Raw genomic sequence first — 22359 nt, 5'->3', positions numbered from 1 at the left:
TTCTCTTAAGACATTCAAAAATTTGCTACAATGTCTAAAACTTAAAGGTTACTCCGAGTTGAAGTGCTTCCAGAATACCGTGGATTTCTTCTGAGAGCTGCAAGTGCAGGCACTCTGCACTTTACTGTATGGCCATATGGTTTTGTTTATTTATCTGTGAGTCTGTCTATTAGTCAATCAGTAAATCTGGATGGTTTTTGCCTTTGCCCAGTACAACTCAGATCTTATAGTTCAGAATGAACAGATAACAAGTATTTGTTTTGTCACTAGGAGTAAATGACATGTAAGCCCTTGAGGCAATGCCAGATGAATAGGAGATACCTGATGATTTATTCCAATTTGTGTAAACAGTATCTTTTAATGTTTCTGTGTTTGTAACGTGTTTTAAGTTAATTTCATAATTTAGTCTTCCTCCCACCCCAAATCAGGGCTTCTCTTATGGCTCAGCTGGTAAAGAATCCGCCTGCAATGCGGGAGACCTGGGTTCGATCCCTGGGTTGGGAAGATCCCCTGGAGAAGGGAAAGGCTACCCAGTATTCTGGCCTGTAGAATTCCATGGACAGTAAAGTCCATGGTGTTGCAGAGTCAGACACAACTGATAGACTTTCACTTCACTTCACTTCCCCCATATCAGTAAAGCAGGATCAATTTGGAAAGATCTAGTCATTCATTTTGTTTAATATGAATAGTTAGGTCAAATTATGTGGTTTGTGTTTCACCAATAAGATCTTGGTGTTAATTTTCAGGAGCTCCAGAAAAGTTGAATGTCTTCAATACGTGAGATGGACATTTTTTAAAAAATAATGTAGAGGTGGAACTTCAGTGGTCTTTTTTCTTATAATTGCACAAATGTAACTTTATAGAAAGTATTAAAAATGAGGGAAGTGTAAAGAATTGTTTCTGCCTTTTGTCATTTTCCTAATTTGAAGTTCTATTAACATAAAGATAAAATATGTATTAATGTATTACAAAATGTGCTTGGTAATTGAATCGTATCAGTGATTTTTTTTATTAACAAGTACTGGCCTGTACAATGTTTATATTTTTAATGGTGATAGTAGACTCTTTTGTGATCTATATATTTCCATTATTAAGGTTATCAAACAATTTCTCCCCTAGACATTTGAAGCTCCTAGCTATGAGATAATCTTAGAATATTTACTGGAAACAGAATGGAAACTTTAAAAATGTTTGAGTAAATTCTTTCATAAGCTTTAACTGTTAGTGACAGCCTAGTTCTTAAGTATGTTAGCCAGCTTTTTATAGAAGTTTATTTATGGAAACTGAAGGTCATTATAGTAGTTTGAATACATATTCTGAAGTGATAAGAGAAAATAACTGTCTCACTGGACAATCATTTGAAATGTCACATGTTGATTAGTTTGTAATTTCATTTGGAGCAATGTTATCAGGTACATGTTGCTGCTGGTCTACCATGGTGAACAAAGACATTTTAATCTATGTATCTTAATATTTAATGAAAGAATAACTTATACCATTATATAGCTAACTGATTTGTATAGTTTTTAAAAATTACTTTTGAAAATATATGGCTTTCAAAATTTGAATATTTAAACTTCAATATATGCCTTTCAGACTTTGAATGTAGTTATTTAAACCTGGCATGCTGTCATCCATGGGCCAAAGGGTAGGACACAACTGAGCAACTGAGTTGAATTTAAACTTCAACCAATACATAAAAGTGTAAGCTTTTAGAAATGTAAGTGGTCCTAGAGATCAACCTATGTAATCATTCCTTTTCAAAGCCAGAGAACTTGACCTTTGAAGAAGCAGGAGCTGAGATCATACTGTTAGTGATATCAGAGTAAGGAATTGAATCTGGTCCCCTGATCCATTCTGCATCACTAACTAATCAAGTAACACAAATATTTTCAAAGTGTCTACCAAGTGTATTAGTTTCATATGGAGACCCTGTAAGTAAAAGCTCAAGAAGTTTTACTATCTAATGTGAAAGAGAAAATATACATATAAAAGTTAACTGAAAAGCAAAATATGACAAATGCTAACATTATGGAATATGAGATTAAAACTCTGAAAACTACCAATAGGAAAGTGTTTGATTTGAAATGATTTAAAAATATCAGATCAGTTAGGATTTGAGGTTTGACTCATGCCTCATACAGGTGACTCTGGACCTTAGTTCTAAAAATATTCCAGAACAATAAAGTTGGGCATAAAAATATTTGAGAAGGGTCTTAGTTAGCTTGGACCATCTGGTGCTTATGTTATACTGTATTGAAATCTGTACTCCAATGCTTACTGTACTGCGCTCAGTCATGTCCAACTCTTTGTGACCCCATGGGCTGTAGGCCACCAGACTCCTCTGTCCATGGAATTTTCCAGGCAAGAATATTGGAGTGGGTTGCTATTTCCTTCTCCAGGCGATCTTCTCGACCCGGGGATTGAATGCATGTCTCTTTTGCGTCTTCCCCATTAGCAGGTGGATCCTTTACCACTGTGCCACCTGGGAAGCCCAACATTAAGTTGGGTACCTATTCTACTGTGGTAAACTGGGAAATTGTATTGAGATGTCTTAAAACTTAATGAAAGAGCAACTCTTACTTTTACATACCTGCTTGTTTAGTATATTTAAAAAAAAGTTATTCTCATAAATATCAGTCAGTTCAGTTGCTCAGTTGTGTCCTGCTCTTTGTGACCGCATGGACTGTAGCACGCCAGGCTTCCCTGTCCATCACCAACTCCTGGAGCTTGGTCAAACACATGTCCATCGAATCGGTGATGCCATCCAACTGTTTCATCCTGTCATCCCCTTCTCCTAAATATAGTAAATAAATATAGGAGTCTTCTCATAAATATAGGGGTCTCAAAATTTGAATGTAGTTATTTAAACGTCAGCTAATAGGCAGAAGTATAAATTTTAGAAAAATAAGTGAACATATAAAATTCTCTGAGAAATTTTAAACTTGTCATTCAAAATTGTTTCACTTATCCTGTCTTTCACTTTATTCACAGTCCCCAACATAAAAATCATGTCACCTATTTTGACCTGAAAGTTTTTTTTAATTTCATGAAAAAAAAAGAAAAGCCACACACACACACAGTGGATTTCCGTTCCCCTCGCATGTTGCCTGTGGGCTTTATGTGTAACACTGTCAGAACCATGGTGCTGAGGCCTGTGGTTACAGTGTTGGTAGAGGTTTGGATGCACATTCTTCTGTGACTGCAAGTGCTAGAGCCACTAGTGTTCATACAATGATTTTTATTTTTATGTTTTCCAGAGTGTTTCTCTGTCTTAAGAACTTTTGAAGATGAAGCTAAAGAAAGTCACCCACTAGTAGACTAGGTTCAACCAAAATGTAGGTTTCATAAAAACCAGCATTTTTTAAGGGTTTACTATGTGCCAGATTCTTTCAAGTTTGCATGCATGATTTTCTTAATCTTTTCAGCTATATAACATAGTTCAGTTATTCTCCATTTTATATTATAGATGAGAAAAAGGAGGCTCAGAGAGCCTAAATGACTTGCCTAAGGTTGCACAGCTCGTTCAGTGAAAGGGTAACATTTGAACTAGGCAGGTTAACCTTAGAACCTGAAATCCTAACCACTGTGCAAACATCCTCTGTATGTAACAGAAAAGCTTATTCTCAGACACACAGAATAGCTTAGACTTCACTTTAATCAGTATTATTATAGGAAATTTTGGTTGTTTTCAATAGTGACTATTTGGATATAATAGATATCTTAAATGAAAGTTATTTTTTTTTCCTTGTGCTGTCTTCTAGATTCAATTTCTATAAAATGAGGATGAAGGATTAAATTACCTTGAAAGTCTTTTCAGATTTAATATGGTATAATTTCAGAGTAAGCCATAGAAAATTGATTTTATATACTTAAACCTTCATTAATATTTGTATTTAATTTTTTCTTCTCATTCATATATGTATAGTTTCCCTTTCTGTGAAATAGCCAATTGAAAAATTACTTTTTGAACTTGTACTGCCATTTTAAAAGTATTTGGAAATTTGCATTTTATACCATGGTTTGCATGGTTTGGCACTATCCGATCAGACTTTCTGCTGTGATAGAAATGTTCCTATCTATATTGTCTTCTGTGGTTGCCACTAACTGCCTGCAGCTATTGAGCACTTGAAATGTAACCAGGGCAACTGAGAAACTGAATTTTTAACTTACATGCGGCAGTTAGTGTTTGATATATTGGACAGCACAGGTTTAGAGCATAGCAGAGTTTAGAGCATGGTGGTGGTGGTGATTTAGTCGCTAAGTCGTGTCCGACTCTTGCGACCCCATGGACTGTAGCCTGCCAGGCTCCTCTATCTATGGGATTCTCCAGGCAAGAATACTGGAATAGGTTGCCCTTTCCTTCTCCAAGTTTAGAGCATAGCATGTAATAAAAACACCAACCTATCTTTCCATCATCTTTGTAATTTGTAGATCCTCACAAGCGTTCATATATGAACAAAATGCTATATTTATATTTTCTCATACTAGACATTAACTTATTTCTTCAGTTTTTCCTCTAAATAAGCTTTTACAAACCTAGTGAACTAGTAATTTGTATATAATCTGTAGAGTTAGGTACAAAGTTAATTTCCTTATTGGACTCTACTAGAAGTAGAATTTTTTAGTTTTTAATACTGGAACTCAGTGAATATATTTCAATGAAAATTTTTATAGCTTTGAATAAGAACAAATTTAGTGATCTCATATCTTATTCATGTCTTTAAACTTTCAGTTAGTTTTTAAAGGAAAATTGGTAACGTTCCATTTTAATAGATTCGCAGAATTTTGAAATAATCTTCATTAGTTTAAAAAATAAAATCAAAACAAACAGCCACACTATTTGGATGATAAATACATTTTATTAATATCACATTCAGTTCCATGATTCTGTGATTCAATTTTGTGCAGATTATTTACTGTATAAAGTTACCTCCTGTTCATGAGTCATTTTTCCCATTCTCCTGGTCAGTGTCCTGCACTTAGGATATTGTTGCTTTTCATTGCCAGCAACAGGATAATTAGAGCCATGAAAGCTAGTTTAGAAAAGTAAGCCATGGCTGAGTGGCAGAAGCAGCACATGAAAAGATCCTAAGTAAGTCAGCATATAGCTATTAAGATTCTTTCAGATAGTGTATGCTAAGTTACTTCGGTCATGTCCCACTCTTTGCGACCCCATGGACTGTAGCCTGCCAGGCTCCTCTGACCATGGGATTCTCCAGGCAAGAATACTGGAATGGGTTGCCATGCCCTCCTCCAGGGGTTGGAAAGGTATTGAACCTGCGTCTTTTACCTCTCGTGCATTGGCAGGTGGGTTCTTTCCCACTAGCCCTAGCTGGGAAGCCCAGATAGTCAGGAGTTGACCATAATCATTCTCATATTCCATTAAATTAATAAAATAAGTAATTAGTATAGTTTATAAAATTGTCTGTATACTTATGTGATAATAAATGCTAGTACACATATATGTCCAAATTTCCTCAAAGGAATAAATCTTAGGTTTTTAGTGGGGAAAGAAGAAAACTACGTTAAATAGAAAAATGTGGAATTTATGCGAGGTAAATATACCTAGGTGAGTACCATATAATATTGAGTATTTTTCTTAATTTAAAAAATATTCCTTCAAGAGTATCTTCTGTTGTTCTTTCTTTGTTCATTCAGTCATGCTTTCATTTATTCATTCTAATATATTGAGTGCCTAAAACATGACAGACTTTATGCAAGTCTGTGGGAATAAAGATTGAACAGGACCCAGTACCTGCTCCAGAATGCCCGTATTTCAGAAGAGGGAGACAGACATGTCAACAACTTAATTAAAAAAAAAAACAAAAAACAAAAAACAACTGTTAAAAATGGCTTCTTGAGTTCACTGGGGGAACCAGTAGAAAGTATAGTCATTTCCACTGAGGTGGGTGGGGAATGAAGTCCAAAAAGGACTTTAAAGAAGAGGTGAGCCCTGGGTTGAGCATTGAAAACGGTAAGTGTTCAACAGTAGAATTACAGGAAGAAGTGTGTTCTGAGAAGACGGAACACACAGAGTGAGCAAAGATCTAGAGGGTTGAAACAGCATGACATATTCTAGGAAGAAAGTAAGTTGTTCATTATGACTAAAAAGGACAGGGTTGGTGGTAGGGAAGAGGGGAGATTGTACGATGCAAGATTAGACTCAAGAAATGGACAGAGACCATAAAATGCAGAGTTTAAATTTCATCCTATGGGATAAAACTATCAAAGCTACTGTGGACTCTGAAATAAGAGAAAGATATGATAAAATTTGGATTTTAGAGAGATTATTTAGATGGTGATGTGAAAATGGCATATGGAACAAGTGAAGTGGAGGCAGGAAATCTATTAGAAGACTCTCTCTCTCAAGTGAGGGACTTTGAGGGTCTGGATCAAGATGGTAAAGGTAGGGTACAGGAAGGACCTAAAATGTAAGAAATTTGGAAACTAAAAATGAGCAGACTATGCTTTACTGATTGCATTTGGGAAATGAAGTAAAGGAGGGATTGGGAGTAACTCCCAAGTTTTTAGCTTCTTTGCCTTGGTGGGTGGGTTGTGATGCCAGTAATGGAGTCAGGAAATAAATATAAGGGAAGAAACAGATTTGGGGGGGGGGGCATGTTGAACCTAGGGTGCCTATGGAATTTCTGAGAAATGATATCTGATTGGTTATTTCATATATGGATTGTCTATAATTCTCTCAACCGTGGGGGAAAAATGACCTTGGATGATCGGATGCTCTTTTCTGATCATCTCAGGGGATCGGAGCATCTCAGTTTGCTCCCCTTCTAAGGCCAGCTGTTTAGAATCTATAGAACTGTGTATGACATCTGATGTAACTTCTATAAATTAAGAACTGTAGAAACCAAAAGTTTAGCTTTTTTTGAAAAAAGTAAAAGCCAGAGCACTGATGAGAACAGTGTAAGTTTTAAAGAAACAAAATTAAAGTCAGATAAAATGTGTTACTTTCATAATTAAAGTATGCATCCTGTAAGCTATTGAACTTTGTAGAGTCATGTGGAGTAGCAGAAAAACATGTAAAATATTGTACCAACATATATTGTACTAAGTATCAATATTCTTCTCCCAGAGATCTTTAAAATAGATATTGAAAAGTTAAAGTGTGATTTAATAGTAAGAGTGTGAACTCAGAGTAAGAAAAATCTAAATTCTATCTTCTAATTCTTTCCATTAGTTCACTTTAGATAAGTGTTTTAATACCTCCAAGCTGTACTATAAAATTAAGGACAAATTTGTTACAGAGGTTATGATCTTTTCTGGCCTTATAGTTCAGTGATTTCCATATATGTTTATTAAAAGAAAGAAGGTTTATTTTTAAAGTAGCAAGACTTGAGAATTAAAGACTATCACAAAATTATGTGGGTAGAGAATTGGCAAATGAGCCTCAGTGTAAGCAAATACACAGTAATATATTTAGGGGAAATTTTTTGATCTGTACTTAAAGAATTATAGTTTCTGAATTTTGGCCTAAGAAACAAATTTTGAATCACTGTATTGATCTTTGAAGATATTCTCATGTTCTACTGTAGGTAAAGAGACCATCTAAATATTGGTCATCAGGGGAGTAGATTCGAAACAAGACATAAAACATTCTATTCTTAGTGAAAAACCCTTAGGATGTTATGTGTAGTATTGATGTTTTGTGTATAGCAGAAGTGGAGAAAAGTTAAAATCAGGGACAGCTAATGGGAGCAAGAGAATCGAACATCTGTTGTTTAAGGATAAACTAAAAACAAACCTGGAACTCTTTATTCTGTAATAGGTCTACATGATTGAAGTATATAAACCAAATAGTATGGGTAGAGAAAATTGTTCAGATCAGATCAGATCAGTCGCTCAGTCGTGTCCGACTCTGTGCGACCCCATGAATCGCAGCACACCAGGCCTACCTGTCCATCACCAACTCCCGGAGTTCACTGAGACTTACGTCCATGGAGTCAGTGATGCCATCCAGCCATCTCATCTTCTGTCGTCCCCTTCTCCTCCTGCCCCCAATCCCTCCCAGCACCAGAGTCTTTTCCAATGAGTCAGCTCTTCGCATGAGGTGGCCAAAGTACTGGAGTTTCAGCTTCAGCATCATTCCCTCCAAAGAAATCCCAGGGCTGATCTCCTTCAGAATGGACTGGTTGGATCTCCTTGCAGTCCAAGGGACTCTCAAGAGTCTTCTCCAACACCACAGTTCAAAAGAAAAAAAAAGAGTAAAAAAAAAAGCATCAATGTTTTCCAGCAATTTTTAGGTTACTAAAGATACTAGCTGAATTCATAAAAACAAATGCTTTTAAGCACAATCTTGTGTTTAAAGGTAAAAGCATTTGTTTTTATAAATTCAGCTAGTATCTTTAGTAACCTAAAAATTGCTGGAAAACATTAATGCTTTTTTTTTTTACTCTTTTTTTCTTTTTTTTTGTAGATTTTGTAACCCTTTCAGTCCCTTACAGCTTCAAAAATGCTCATCAATCGTAACAAATAGACTTCTTTCTCGTTAATATTGAGGTTATACTGCTACTGCTAAGTCGCTTCAGTCGTGTCCGACTCTGTGTGACCCCATAGACGAAAGCCCACCAGGCTCCCCCATCCCCAGGATTCTCCAGGCAAGAACACTGGAGTGGGTTGCCATTTCCTTCTCCAATGCAAGAAAGTGAAAAGTAAAATGAAGTCGCTCAGTCGTGTCCGACTCTTCACGACCCCATGGACTGCAGCCCACCAGGCTCCTCCGCCCATGGGATTTTCCAGGCTAGAGTACTGGAGTGGGGTGCCATCGCCTTCATAATGCAAATAATAAATTATTTCCCCTGATTGAAGGTGTAACTTAAATTGCTTAAATAGAAATGGAGATATAGCTTAAATTTTTATATTTTAATGTATTATAATTCGTCTATTCATTTATATATATTTTTTATTTTGGAGGAGGGTCATGAAGGAGATAGAGAGTTGCCTGCTTGTTGCTCATAGTATAGTGAAAGCTTTAAATAAGCAAATGTACAAACACGAGAATTTTGTTGGAAGTACAGTATAGAGTATTTCCTGTGGTAATAATTTGGCTTTTCACTTTTTGATTATAATATAAATTAGATTCAGTAATGTTCTGTATCTTTGTGGATAGTTTTCTGAACCAAATTTGGGACTCCTTTAGAGAAATGAAATAATTGACAGTTCACAGTGAGGGCTGATTCTGTGGCACATTTGACATTAGGACTGCCTCACAAAATCCAATGTAAATTCCCTATCTTTAGCTGACTTGCTATTAAAAGGTATAAAGTCCCAGGCTTTATGGCCATTGTTTTAAGGTTGTATTCCCTGTTGCCTACTGTTCATATAATGTTAACTTTTCAATGACTTAAAACTTTTGTTTTCTAGTAAAACAACTGTTGAATCTAAACCTGTAAGTCCTTGGGAAATCTGTAATATCTGTATTATCCATCTGGACCTTGACTCAAAAAATTAAAGATATTGTGTTGAGATCTCATTATTTTGGGGTCCTACTTAATAAAATAAGTATTCAATTTCTGTACCACTTATTCGAGTAGAAGACTATAGAGCATCAGCAGACCACTGTGGTATGTGAGCCACAAAGTTGAGAGAACATGTTTGTACAGATGTTACTTAGCTTCTTTTGTAAGAGTCAGTTCTGTTTATAATTTAGCTCCTCCTATTCTAGTTCAGCTTGCTAGATGTATCATGGATAGTAAGTAGTCAAGCTGGAATTTGAACCTAGGCAGTGTGGCTCTAGAGTCTGTGTTCTTAACCACCATGTCATATTAGCTACTTCATTAAAAATTTATAAATGCTTTAGTTATCTCTTTCATAATAATCTTACCAGTGCTAGAAAACTCAGTCCTATATTAGCAAGGGTTCTGCCAGAGAAACATTGTTCATAGGCTATATATTAAGAGCTATACTGCAAGTTGGGGGCTGGCTAGGCAAGTCTGAAATCCATGGGGTAGATTGTCAGGAAGAGCATACTGGAACTCTCAGATATAGGCTGAAGCTGCAGTCCACAGGCTGACTTCAGGGAGGCTTCAGTTTTGCTCTTCCAAGACCTTTCAGTTAATTGAATCAGACCCACTCAGTTTATCTAGGATAATCTTCTTTATTTCAAGTGACCTGATTATGGACTTTTCATCACATCTACAAAATACCTTCACAGCAACACCTAGATTAGTATTTGATTATCTGAAGACTGTGCCCTAGCCAGATTTATCTCAGACATCTTTTTCTTTTTTAACCCTGAGCTGGAGGGTGGGGGAAGCTTTTCCTTTTCCTAAGCCAGAAATGGAACTTTCTATTTTATTGTCAGTCTTCATTTATTTATTAATCACTCTTGGACCTCCTCAACATCAGCACCCCCAGCCCCCCTTGCTATTACCACAGCTAAAGATTTCAAATGTTTTGCTAGAGAAGGCATTTATATGAACCATGTTATCTTTAAAGTAGAATTTAAAAAAATAAACAGGAGTCTCAAAATAAAAGGCAGAGAAAGATTGAACCAGAAAACTGATAGTGAGATTAGTTACTATATTTGAGCATAAAATTTAGCACTTTTTACATGGCAAGGGAGTTACACAGTATAGAACCTCTTTTGAATTCACTGAAATTCTAACAGGAATTCAGTATTGAATTCTAACAGAAATTTAATCTATCTAAAAACAAGGAGCTTTGGTCTACATAATTCATAAGATAACTATTGTTTAATAAAAGAGAGAAATCTCTCTAGAATCCTAGATACAAGAAGGAGGGTTTCAGAAAGTTGCCTGCAGTTATTACTACTTTTGGGGGAGTAATTCTTATTTGGGGGTAATAATAATAGTGTAGTACTTATAATGTACCAGACAGTATCATAAGTGCTTTAATCCCATTTATTTTATCTGATCCACCTCACAGCCCAATGTGGTCTGTAATTTCATTAACACCATTTGCAGGTGAAGAAACTGAAGCAGTTAACTAATTTGCCCAATAGCATATAAACTGGGATTCAAATTCAAGTAGTCTTGGCTGCTCAGTCACTTCAGTTGTGTCTGACTCTTAATAATCCTATGTAGCCTGCCAGGTTCCTCTGTCTATGGGATTTTCCAGGCAAGAATATTGAAGTGGGTAGCTGTGCCCTCCTCCAGGGGATCTTCCTGACTCAGGGATTGAACCCATATCTCTTATGTCTCCTGCATTGGCAGGTGGGTTCTTTACTATTAGTGCCACTTGGGAAGCCCAAGTAGTCTTTAGAACCTGCAGTTTTAACCATTACCTAATCTGCCATCTATAGTATACATTGTACTTTTTTCATTTTTATGTCATGAATTTTCCCATACAGTCAGATGTCATTCTGTAGGGAATTTTTAACGTACAGTGTGTTAAATTTATTAAAATAATAACATTTATAGAACTATTTCTTAACTCTTCACTTCAATAGTAACCATTCTCCCTACTTCCAATAGCATTGATTAGTTTTGGTTACTTTATAAATGCAATCATACACTGGGTAATCTTTTGTGTCTGATTCATCCCTACTGTTGAGTATAGTTAGAAACTGTCCATTCTCTTGGCTGTATTGTATTCTATTGTTTGAGTATATCACAATTTACTCATTCTGTGTTGTTATATGTTAAGTTTCTATTTGAAGGCTATTATAATGGTGCTCCTCTAAACATTCTGGTACATGTATACAGGTGAACATATGTATGAATTTCTATTGAGTATATACATAGTTGTAGAATTCAGTTTTAATAGATATGGTTAATAGTCTTCTGAGGTTGTGGTGCCAATTTGCATTACTATCAGCATTGTATGAGCCTTCTCATGTTGTACAATCTCAACAACTTTTGGGTTTTCTTTCCTTTTTTACTGTAGCAAAATACTTGTGTTCCATTGTATGATTATGTACTATCTTTTAAAAAAGGCAGCTCCTGTTGTTGGACATTTAAGTTGTTTTCATTCTTTTTTGAAAAGTGTTGAGATTAGTATTATTGTAGATTTATTTTTTAAGACTCCTGATACATGTTTTCTATGTACATAAATGTACAAAAACATGAGGGTTTGTTTCATTGAAATACAAGAATGTTACTGTAACTTTTAGATTTTTAGTTACTCAGTGTAAAATAGCATCTCATATTTTTCAGTTGATTTTATTGCCCGCAAAAGTTGAACTTTCTGTTTTTTAGTCATTTTTGTATTTTTAATGAGTAACCTGTGCTTATATTTCAGTTGAAATATTTGAGTGTCTTTATTACCATTATTAACCTTTTTCTGGCTCTGTGTTATAAACTTTTCCTATTTATCTTTCAGCTTTACAAAAATTTAAATTTTTATGTAATCAAAAGTATGTTTCACAGTTTTTATCTTTGGTATCATGCTTTAAAAGACCTACTCATATTTTCAACTATTCAATTCCACTCTCTTCTTCCACTTTATGTATGTATATGTGTACATATATACATGTACTATATGTATATGTGTACATATATACATGTACTATATGTATATGTGTACATATATACATGTAATACATGTACATTACATTTGTACTGTAAATATATATATGTATATTCAAGTTTTATCATTTGAAAAATAATATGAAAATGTAAACTTGCTTCCTCTATGCTGTGTTCTCTCATTTTTATCAAATCTCCTTCAAAACCAAACTTCTTAATAGGCTGATTTCACAGTTTCTACTTTCTTTCCTTTTATACTTCAAATCCTAAGGTTGATCTCTATTCCTGCCTGCTTTGGTAAGTATCATCAGTAATCCTCTTTTTGACCTTTTTTCTTTAGTTTCTCTGTTCGTGGTGTTTCCCCAGTGAGTCATCCACTCAAGTTACTTCAGGTGCTGCCACTTCCTATTCCTATCTTTGTGCTAATAGATGTCTTTCTTCAGTTCTCCAGTCATGTTTAATTTTTACTTGGGTATGTTACCTGGAAAGTCAAGTTGAGGAAATTTTCTTTCCCCTAAATCTGTATCCCCTATTTTGGTGAAAATGGAGAAATAAGTCATGTAAGCCAGAAATCTGGGAGTCATTTTAGATTGTTTCATTGTCCTTTTCCCCTACCTCTCATTGGTAACTGAGTCTTGTCAGTAATTTGTCCTCTCATTTCTCCTTATAGTCCTCCTATCTTAGTTCAGTTATCATCCCTTTCCAGGATATCTAAAAATATTTGTTTCATCAGTCTCCTTACCTTTGGTTTTCTTGTGTGTATGTGTACGTTTGTGCTCAGTTGTGTCTGATTCTTTGTGACCCTATGTACTGAAGGCCGCCACACTACTCTGTCCGTGGAATTTCCAGGCAAGAATACTGGAATGAGTCACCATTTCCTCCTCCAGGGGATCTTCCTGACCCAGGGATCGAGCCCTCATCTTTTGTTGCATCTCCTGCATTGACAGGCGGATTCTTTACCACTGTGCCACCTGGGAAAACCTCAGTTTTCTTAGCTATCTCCCAAATCTGATCTGGTTGCTCCCTACTTAAATAATTTTTATTTTACTCCATTGAATGTACAATAGAATCTTTTCTTAGCATGGCGTATAACGCCTGTCATAATTTGACCCTTGTATCTTGTTTGACTTCCTTCCTATCACTTCTTATAGCGCATTTTAAGATACAATAAGACATTGTTATTACTATGATTACCTTGGCATTGTTACTGACTTTAACACCCAAAGCTGTAGTATTCAGAAGCATGCCCCAAATGCAAGATGATTGTTTTGCTAGCTAATGTTTATTAATATATTACAAATAATTAGTTTGAGCAAAACAAATCAGTCTACTGTGGGAAAAATGTATTGGGTTAATTCAAAACTAAATCAAGATAATTTTGTCTGCTATTTCTTGCTTATCTATATTAATATCTCCCATTAGTATGGATTATTGAAAATTTATTGTGCCAAATTTCTTCTTCCATTTTCTGATTTTATATAAACCTCTCAAAAGAGAATTGTGCATGTCTCAGATGGTAAAGAATCTGCCTGCAATGAAGGAGACCTGGGTTTGATCCCTGAGTTGGAAACATCCCCCGGAGAAGGGAATGACAGCCCACTGCAGTATTCTTGCCTGGAGAATTCTGTGGACAGAGGAGCCTCTCAAAGGAATTAACGAAAGATATAAATAGTACCTATACATAATTACTGATTTCCTGACAATTAAAAATACCCTTTTTAAGCTATAATTTCTGAAATTCACCCTGATATTTTTCTTTTATAAGACCTTTACCCATACTGTTTCTTGTCTGAAAGTCTTTTTTTCTCTTTTCCTTTCACCTTATTAATGCTTTATCACATCCTTCATATTTTATTTCAATTATTATGCTTTCAGGAAGATGTTCTCTGATATCCCCATACTAGATTAAGGTCTCCTGTTATATATTTTCATGGAATCATGCCATTTTGTTTTAATAGTACAATTTTCCCCACTTAATTATAATGTCAGTTTTTGCTGTTGACTGAAATCTATCACATGGTGATATGCTCAGCACATAGTAGAGACTCAGGAAATACTTGGTGAATAGAGGAATACAGTTTCTTGATAGACAGAAGAGGATAAACTGGCAGTGTTTTTTTCTGAGAGATGCTTGTTTTAAATATAGTCATAATAATCTTGATATATTTAAAAATTACTGTAAAAAATATCTACTGATCCTATAAAATGATGTGCCAACTGTGCTTATAGTTTTTATTTTGTATATATTTCTAATATAAGATTGGAGAGATAGCCCTCAAAATACTTCTGCTGGGTGGTAGAGAAGACTAATTATGTTCCTTGAAATAATTATATCTTTGTACTTGAACCCGCCTGCAATGCAGGAGACCCTGGTTCGGTTCCTGGGTTGGGAAGGTCCCCTGCAGAAGGGAAAGGCCACTCACTCCAGTATTATGGCCTGGAGAATTCCATGGACTGTATAATCCATGGTCGCAAAGAGTCGGACATGACTGAGCCACTTTCACTTTTACTTGAACTTCAGGCCTGGTTTACTTGTTATATTAGAAGCAATGTCTTAACAAGAAACTAATATTGCAAGTGAGTCTTGTGAGCTTGACTCAAAAACAGAAGATCAAACGGAGATTTATTTTGCAGAATTGAGAATATAGTGGTATAGCAATGAATATCCATTGACGGCATTGCCATCAGATTGGAGGTTGAGTATCTGTCTATTCATAATAGACAATATATTCAGTGCTTCTTGTTGTTGTTCAGTCGCAAAGCTGTGTCTGACTCTTTGCAGCCTCAGGAACTGTAACACACCAGGCTCCTCTGTCCTCCACTGTTACCTGGACTTTGCTCAGATTCATGTCTGTGATGCTATCTAACCATCTCATTCTCTGCTGTCCCCTTCTCCTTTTGCCTTCAGCCTTTCCTACCATAAGGGTCTTTTCCAGTGAGTCAGCTCTTTGTATCAGGTGGCCAAAGTGTTGGAGCTTCAGCAACAGTCCTTCCAATGAATATTCAGGATTGACTTCCTTTAGGATTAAGTGGTTTGATCTCCTTGCAGTCCAAGGGACTGTCAAGAATACTCTACAATACCAAAGTTTGAAAGCATCAGTTCTTCAGTGCTCAGCCTTCTTCACATCTGTATATGACTACTGGAAAAACCATAGCTTTGAATATACAGACCTTTGTCAGCAAAGTGATGTCTCTGGTTTTTAATATGCTGTCTTAGGTTTGTCATAGCTTTCCTTTCAAGGAGCAAGAGTCTTTTAATTTCATGGCTGCAGCCACCACCCACAGGGATTTTGGAGCCCAAGAAAATAAAATCTGTCACTGCTTCCACTTTTTCTCCTTTTATTTTCCATGAAGTGATGGGGCTGGATACCATGAGCTTAGCTTTTTTTTTTGATGTTGAGTTTCAAGCCAGTGTTTTCACTCTCCTCTTTCACCCTCATCAAGAGGCTCTTTAGTTCCTCTGCATTTTCTGTCTTTAGAGTGGTATCTGCATATTTGTGGTTGTTAATGTTTCTCCTGGCAATCTTGATTCTAACATGTGTTTCATCTAGCCTGGCATTTTGTATCCATATACCCTGCTTATAAGTTAAATAAGTAGGGCGACAATATACAGCCTTGCCAAACACCTTTCCCAGTTTTGAGCCTGTCAATTCTGTGTCCGATTCTAACCGTTCCTTCTTGACCTGCATACAGGTTTCTCAGGAGACAAGTTAAAGTGGTCTGGTTTTCCCATCTCTTCAAGAATTTTCCATAGTTTGTTGTGATCCACACAGCCAAAGTCTCTAGCATAGTCAATGAAGTAGAAGTAGATATTTTTCTGACACTCCCTTGCTTTCTCCATGATCCAGCAAATGTTGGCAGTTTGATCTTTGGTCCCTCTGCCTCTTCGAAACCCAGCTTGTACATCTGAAAGTTCTCAGTTCATATACTGCTGAAGTCTAGCTTGAAGGACTTTAAATATAACCTTGCTAGCATGTCAGAGAAGGCAATGGCACCCCACTCCAGTACTCTTGCCTGGACAATCCCATGGGTGGAGGAGCCTGGTAGGCTGCAGTCCTTGGGGTCTCGAAGAGTCAGACACTACTGAGCGACTTCACTTTCACTTTTCACTTTCACTCATTGGAGAAGGAAATGGCAACCCACTCTAGTGTTCTTGCCTGGAGAATCCCAGGGACAGGGGAGCCTGGTGGGCTGCCATCTATGGGTTCGCACAGAGTCAGACACGACTGAAATGACTTAGCAGTAGCAGTTGCTAGCATGTGAAATGAGCACAATTGTATAGTAGTTTGAATGTTCTTTGGCATTGACCTTCTTTGGGATTGGAATGAAAACTGGACCTTTTCCAGTTCTATGGCCACTGTTGAGTTTTCCAAATTTTCTGACATATTGAGTGCAGTACATCTTTTAGGATTTTAAATAGTTCAGCTGTAATTCCATCATTTTTGAGATTGTACGTAAATATTGCATTTTGGACCCTTTTGTTGACTATGAGGGCTGCTCTTCTTCTAAGGGATCCTTGCCCACAGTAGTAGTTACAGTGGTCATCTGAATTAAATTCACCCATTCCTGTTTATTTTAGTTCACTGATTCCTAAGATGTTGATGTTCAGTTGTGCCCTCTCCTGCTTGACCACATCCAGTTTACCTTGATTCATGGACCTAACATTCCAGGTTCCTATGGAACGTTGTTCTTTACAGCATCAGACTTTACTTTCACCACCAGATGCATCCACTGTTGGGCATCATTTCTGCTTTGGCCCAACCACTTCATTCTTTCTGGAGGTACTAGTAATTGCCTTCTGCTCTTCCCCAGTAGCATATCGGACACCTTCTGACCTGGGGGGCCATTCTTCCAGTGTCATATCTTTCTGCCTTTTCATACTGACCATGGGGTTTTCCAGGCAAGAGTATTGGAGTGGGTTGCCTTTTCCTCCTTCAGTGGACTGCCTTTTGTCAGAACTCTTCACTATGACCCATCTTAGGTGGGCTTGCATGGCATGGCTCATAGCTTCATTGAGTTATGCAAGCACCTTTGCTATAACACAGCTGTGATCCATGAAGGGGGTCTTAAATGCATTGCTTCTCAATTGTGGATTACCTCCTTTGGTGCCTGCCTTAATCTGATGTTGTTTTCCTAACCATTCTATACTCTACCCATTTAATGAATTCCTTTTTTTTTTTTTTTTCTTAAAATACGAATATCAGTTTTTATGTTGTTGTTTGCTTTTGGTTTTTTTTTTAATAACCTGACTAGTACATGTCCAAAAGTAGCCTAATTCATTTGTCCTCCCAGGAAAGGCAGCTAGAGGTCTTATTTGTATGCATATTTCATAGGACTCCCAGGGAAACAATGAAATGTACTCTTAGCATGGATAGTTAAGTTCTTAGTCACAGGAATCAAGGAGCATAAGACTGTAATTGATAGTAGTTGGGAGAAATGTTTTGCATAGAACTCTGAAAGATGTTACTCCAAATTTCTTAAGAGATTGAGAGGAAATATTTTTAATGCATAAAACTGACAGGATTAATATCCAGAATAAAAATTATTTTATAAGTCAACAAAAAAGATATATAAATGAAAGAAAAATACAGTAAAGGATATGAATAGGTACATTACTGAAGATGAAATCAGGTGATCAATTGACATATGAAAGGTATTTGACTTTAGTAATAATCAGTGAAGTGTGATTTAAAATGAGATGTCTTTTTTTCATTCATCAGATTAGCAGAGATGAACAGGTCACACAGTATTATGTACGGCAAGCATGTTGAGTGTAAATTGAGGTAGCTCCTCCTGAGATGATATGGTTCTAACTATTACAACTGAAAATGGGTATAAACAATAATCCAGGAATTCCCCTTTTAGGTATCTTCTTGATGGAAACACTTACACATGTCCAAAAATAAATTTGTATTTTTAATAAAGACAAGTATTGGCAAAAGTGTGAAGAAATTGGACCCTCATACACTTCCAGTGGAAATGTAAGATGGTGCAGCCACTTTGGAAACTGTTTACCAGTTTCTCAAAATGTTAAGCACCAAATTACCATACCCAGCACTTTTTACTCTTAGAAATTTATCCAGGAGATTTAAAAACATATGTCTACCCAACAACTTGTACATGAATGCTCATAGCAGCGTTATTTATGATAGCCATGAAGTGGAAACAACTGGTGAAACAGAATGTGGTGTATCTGTACAATGGAATACTATTCAGCAATAAAACTTAGCAAAGTATTACATGCTACTACATGGATGAACCTCAAAAACATTATGCTAGGTGGAAGAAGTGAGACACAAAAGACTGTGTATTGTGTAATTTCGTTTATATGAAAGTGAAAAAAATCTATAGATAGAAAGTAGCATAGTGGTTGCTCAGGGCATGTGGTGGAAATGGAGAATGACTGCAAATGGGCATGAGGTTCCTTTTGGAGTGATGGGTATCTAAAATTTAGTAGTGGAGTTGGTTGTACAACTATAAAATTACTTTAAAAACCCCACTGAACTGTACACTTAGTACTGGTTAATTTATGGTATGTAAATTATATCATTAAAACTGTTAAAAATTATTATTGGCTGGGGACTTTATAAACATTGTAACCTAAGATGGTAGGCAAACACTTGCATGAAGGATTGTGGAAAAAATTAAGACCAGAGGTATAGCATGTCTTTTATTAGGAGAAATAAAATGAGAAACAGAGGGAAGAGATGAGGGGGAGAGGAAGATATAGAGAGAGGAGAGGGAAGAGGGAAGAATACAGATGTTCCTTACACTTTGTTCGTAACAATGGAAACTGAATAACCTAAAGGCATCAATAGAGAAACAGCTAAGTGAAATATGATGGATTTGAAATAAGTAACTTGCAAAAAGGTATGCAGATCATGATACCATTCAGGTATATTAAAAATTAGTATATATGATATTTGTGGAAACTACATATGTAAAAATATAAAAAAGGAACTTTAAGGCTACAAGAAAATTTAGAATAGTGGTTGCTTCTAGGGAGCAGAGCAGGAGAATCGGGATAGGGTGGAAATCAAGAGGGCCTTTAGTACTGTATATGATCTAATTTCTAAATAAATACTACATTCAAAATAGTATAATTTTTTACAGTATAAACAGAAAAAATTGACTTTAAGCAAATATTCTAAAATATAAATAGCAGTATTTCTGGATAGTCAAAACTATGGTTTTTGCAGTAGTCATGTAGAGATGTGAGAGTTGGACCATAATGAAGGCTGAGTACTGAAGAACTTAAGCTTTGTAATTATGCTAGAGAAGACTCTGGAGAATTCCTTGGACTGCAGGGAGATCAAACCAGTCAATACTAAAGGAAATCAACCCTGAATATTCATTGGAAGAACTGATGCTGAAGCTCCAGTACTTTGGCCATTTGATGTGAAGAGCTGACTCATTGGAAAAGACCCTGATTCTCGGAAAGATTGAGGAGGGGAGAAGAGGTGGCAGAGGATGAGATGGTTGGGTAGTATCACCGAGTCAATGGACATGAATTTGAGTGAATTCCTGGAGATAGTGGAGGACAGAGGAGCCTGCTTTGCTATAGTCCATGAGATCACAAAGAGTTGGACACGACAACTGAACAACAATATTTCTGGATGGCGGAAATAAGGATGAGGAGAGAACTAAATCCAAGAAACAAATATAAAAGAGCATCCTTCTTTTTAATTAGCTATTGTAGAGCTGTAGAAAATTATTGAAAATGTAAAAGTGAAAAAAAAAAAAAAGTCTGAGAAGTGGCACTGATAACCCTGCAAGCCCAAACACAGGCGACCTGAGGAAGAGGAGAGGAGCAGAGCAACAGCTTACCATCAAGGTCAATGAGTCTTGGAACAGAACATCATTTCAGTTCAATTCAATCACTCAATCGTGTCTGACTCTTTGCGACCCCATGAACCACAGCACTCCAGGCCTCCCTGTCCATCACCAACTCCTGGAGTCCACCCAAACCCATGTCCGTTAATTCACTGATGCCATCCAACCATCTCATCCTCTGCCGTCCCCTTCTCCTCCTGCCCTCAATCTTCCCCAGCATCAGGGTCTTTTCAAATGAGTCAGCTCTTCGCATCAGGTGGCCAAAGTATTGGAGCTTCAGCTTCAACATCAGTCCTTCCAATGAATACCCAGGACTGATCTCTTTAGGATGGACTGGTTGGATCTCCTTGCAGACCAAGGGACTCTCAAGAGTCTCCTCCAACACCACAGTTCAAAAGCATCAATTCTTTGGCATTCAGTTTTCTTTATAGTCCAACTCTCACATCCATACCTGACCACTGGAAAAACCATAGCCTTGACTAGACGGACCTTTGTTGGCAAAGTAATGTCTCTGCTTTTTAATATTCTGTCTAGGTTGGTCATAACTTTCCTTCCAAGAAGTAAGGGTCTTTTAATTTCATGGCTGCAGTCACCATCTGCAGTGATTTTGGAGCCCAGAAAAATAAAGTCAACCACTGTTTCCCCATCTATTTCCCATGAAGTGATGGGACCGGATGCCATGATCTTTGTTTTCTGAATGTTGAGCTCTAAGCCAACTTTTTCACTCTCCTCTTTCACTTTCATCAAGAGGCTCTTTAGTTCCTCTTCACTTTCTGCCATAAGGGTGGTGTCATCTGCATATCTGAGGTTATTGATATTTCTCCTGGCAATCTTGATTCCAGCTTGTGCTTCATCCAGCCCAGCATTTCTCATGATGTTCTCTGCATATAAGTTAAATAAGCAGGGTGACAATATACAGCCTTGATGTACTCCTTTTCCTATTTGGAACCAGTCTGTTGTTCCATGTCCAGTTCTAACTGTTGCTTCCTGACCTGCATATAGGTTTCTCAAGAGGCAGGTCAGGTGGTCTGGTATTCGCATCTCTTGAAGAATTTTCCACAGTTTATTGTGATCCACACAGTCAAAGGCTTTAGCATGTCAATAAACCAGAAATAGATGTTTTTCTGGAACTCTCTTGCTTTTTCCATGATCCAGCGGATGTTGGCAATTTGATCTCTGGTTCCTGTACCTTTTCTAAAACCAGTTTGAACATTTGGAAGTTTTGGTTCATGTATTGCTGAAGCCTGGCTTGGAGAATTTTAAGCATCATTTTACTAGCGTGTGAGATGAGTGCAATTGTGTGGTAGTTCGTGTATTCTTTGGCATTGCCTTTCTTTGGGATTGGAATGAAAAACTGACCTTTTCCATTTACCACAGCAGGAAAACCTAGGATTCTTTCTGGAAACAGAGGGAGTTTAGGGATCATGGTATTTTATTGGCAGGGGCCATTATAATCCATATTATAATACTTTGAACATTTATAGCCACATGTGACACACTTGCCATTCTCCATTTTTATTCAGCAATAATCTTGCTTATAAAATTTGACAGTGTGTTTGAAATCACTGTAACACTATTTACTTTTTCAGTTCAGGAAGTTGGGAACTCGCTTCTCATTACCTAGCTGCTCTTAAAATGAGTTTATATATAGAAAATTGCTGATTTTTATAAGAAGTGAGATAATCAAAAAATTATACTTATTTTCAGAATATGTATTAAGTGAGTGTCTTTCAATTGCAAGAAGCAGAAACCAATTCAAACTGATTGAAACAAAGAATATTTTAAAGGAATTTGAAAGTTCAGATGATAATCTGGCTTTAGGTATTGCAGAATCTAGGACCTCAAATGATACTATTAGATTTATCTTTCTCCCTGTCTTCTTATATGGTATAGTGTTGATAGGATCTTTTTCATGGGCAGAAGCTGGATGTCATGGAATCACTACTTCTGGGAAACCTTATTTTCATGACCATGCTTGCCATCAGAAAAATACAAAAAAGGGGTTCCAGTTCTACCTTCCAAATATCTTACAAGGACATCTAGTGGGAAAAATGTTATTTGCATCTCAAACTTTGGAATA

General features: G+C 36.6%; 1 protein-coding gene across 1 annotated transcript in view; it reads left to right on the top strand.

The window, feature by feature from the left end:
• Window positions 1-22359, top strand: part of PRKACB (protein kinase cAMP-activated catalytic subunit beta) — a 142831-nt gene that overhangs the window by 670 nt on the left and 119802 nt on the right.

This window comes from Bos taurus, chromosome 3, assembly GCF_002263795.3.
Source record: "Bos taurus isolate L1 Dominette 01449 registration number 42190680 breed Hereford chromosome 3, ARS-UCD2.0, whole genome shotgun sequence".
NCBI lineage: Eukaryota > Metazoa > Chordata > Mammalia > Artiodactyla > Bovidae > Bos > Bos taurus.
This window is presented reverse-complemented; position numbering and strand designations above follow the sequence as displayed.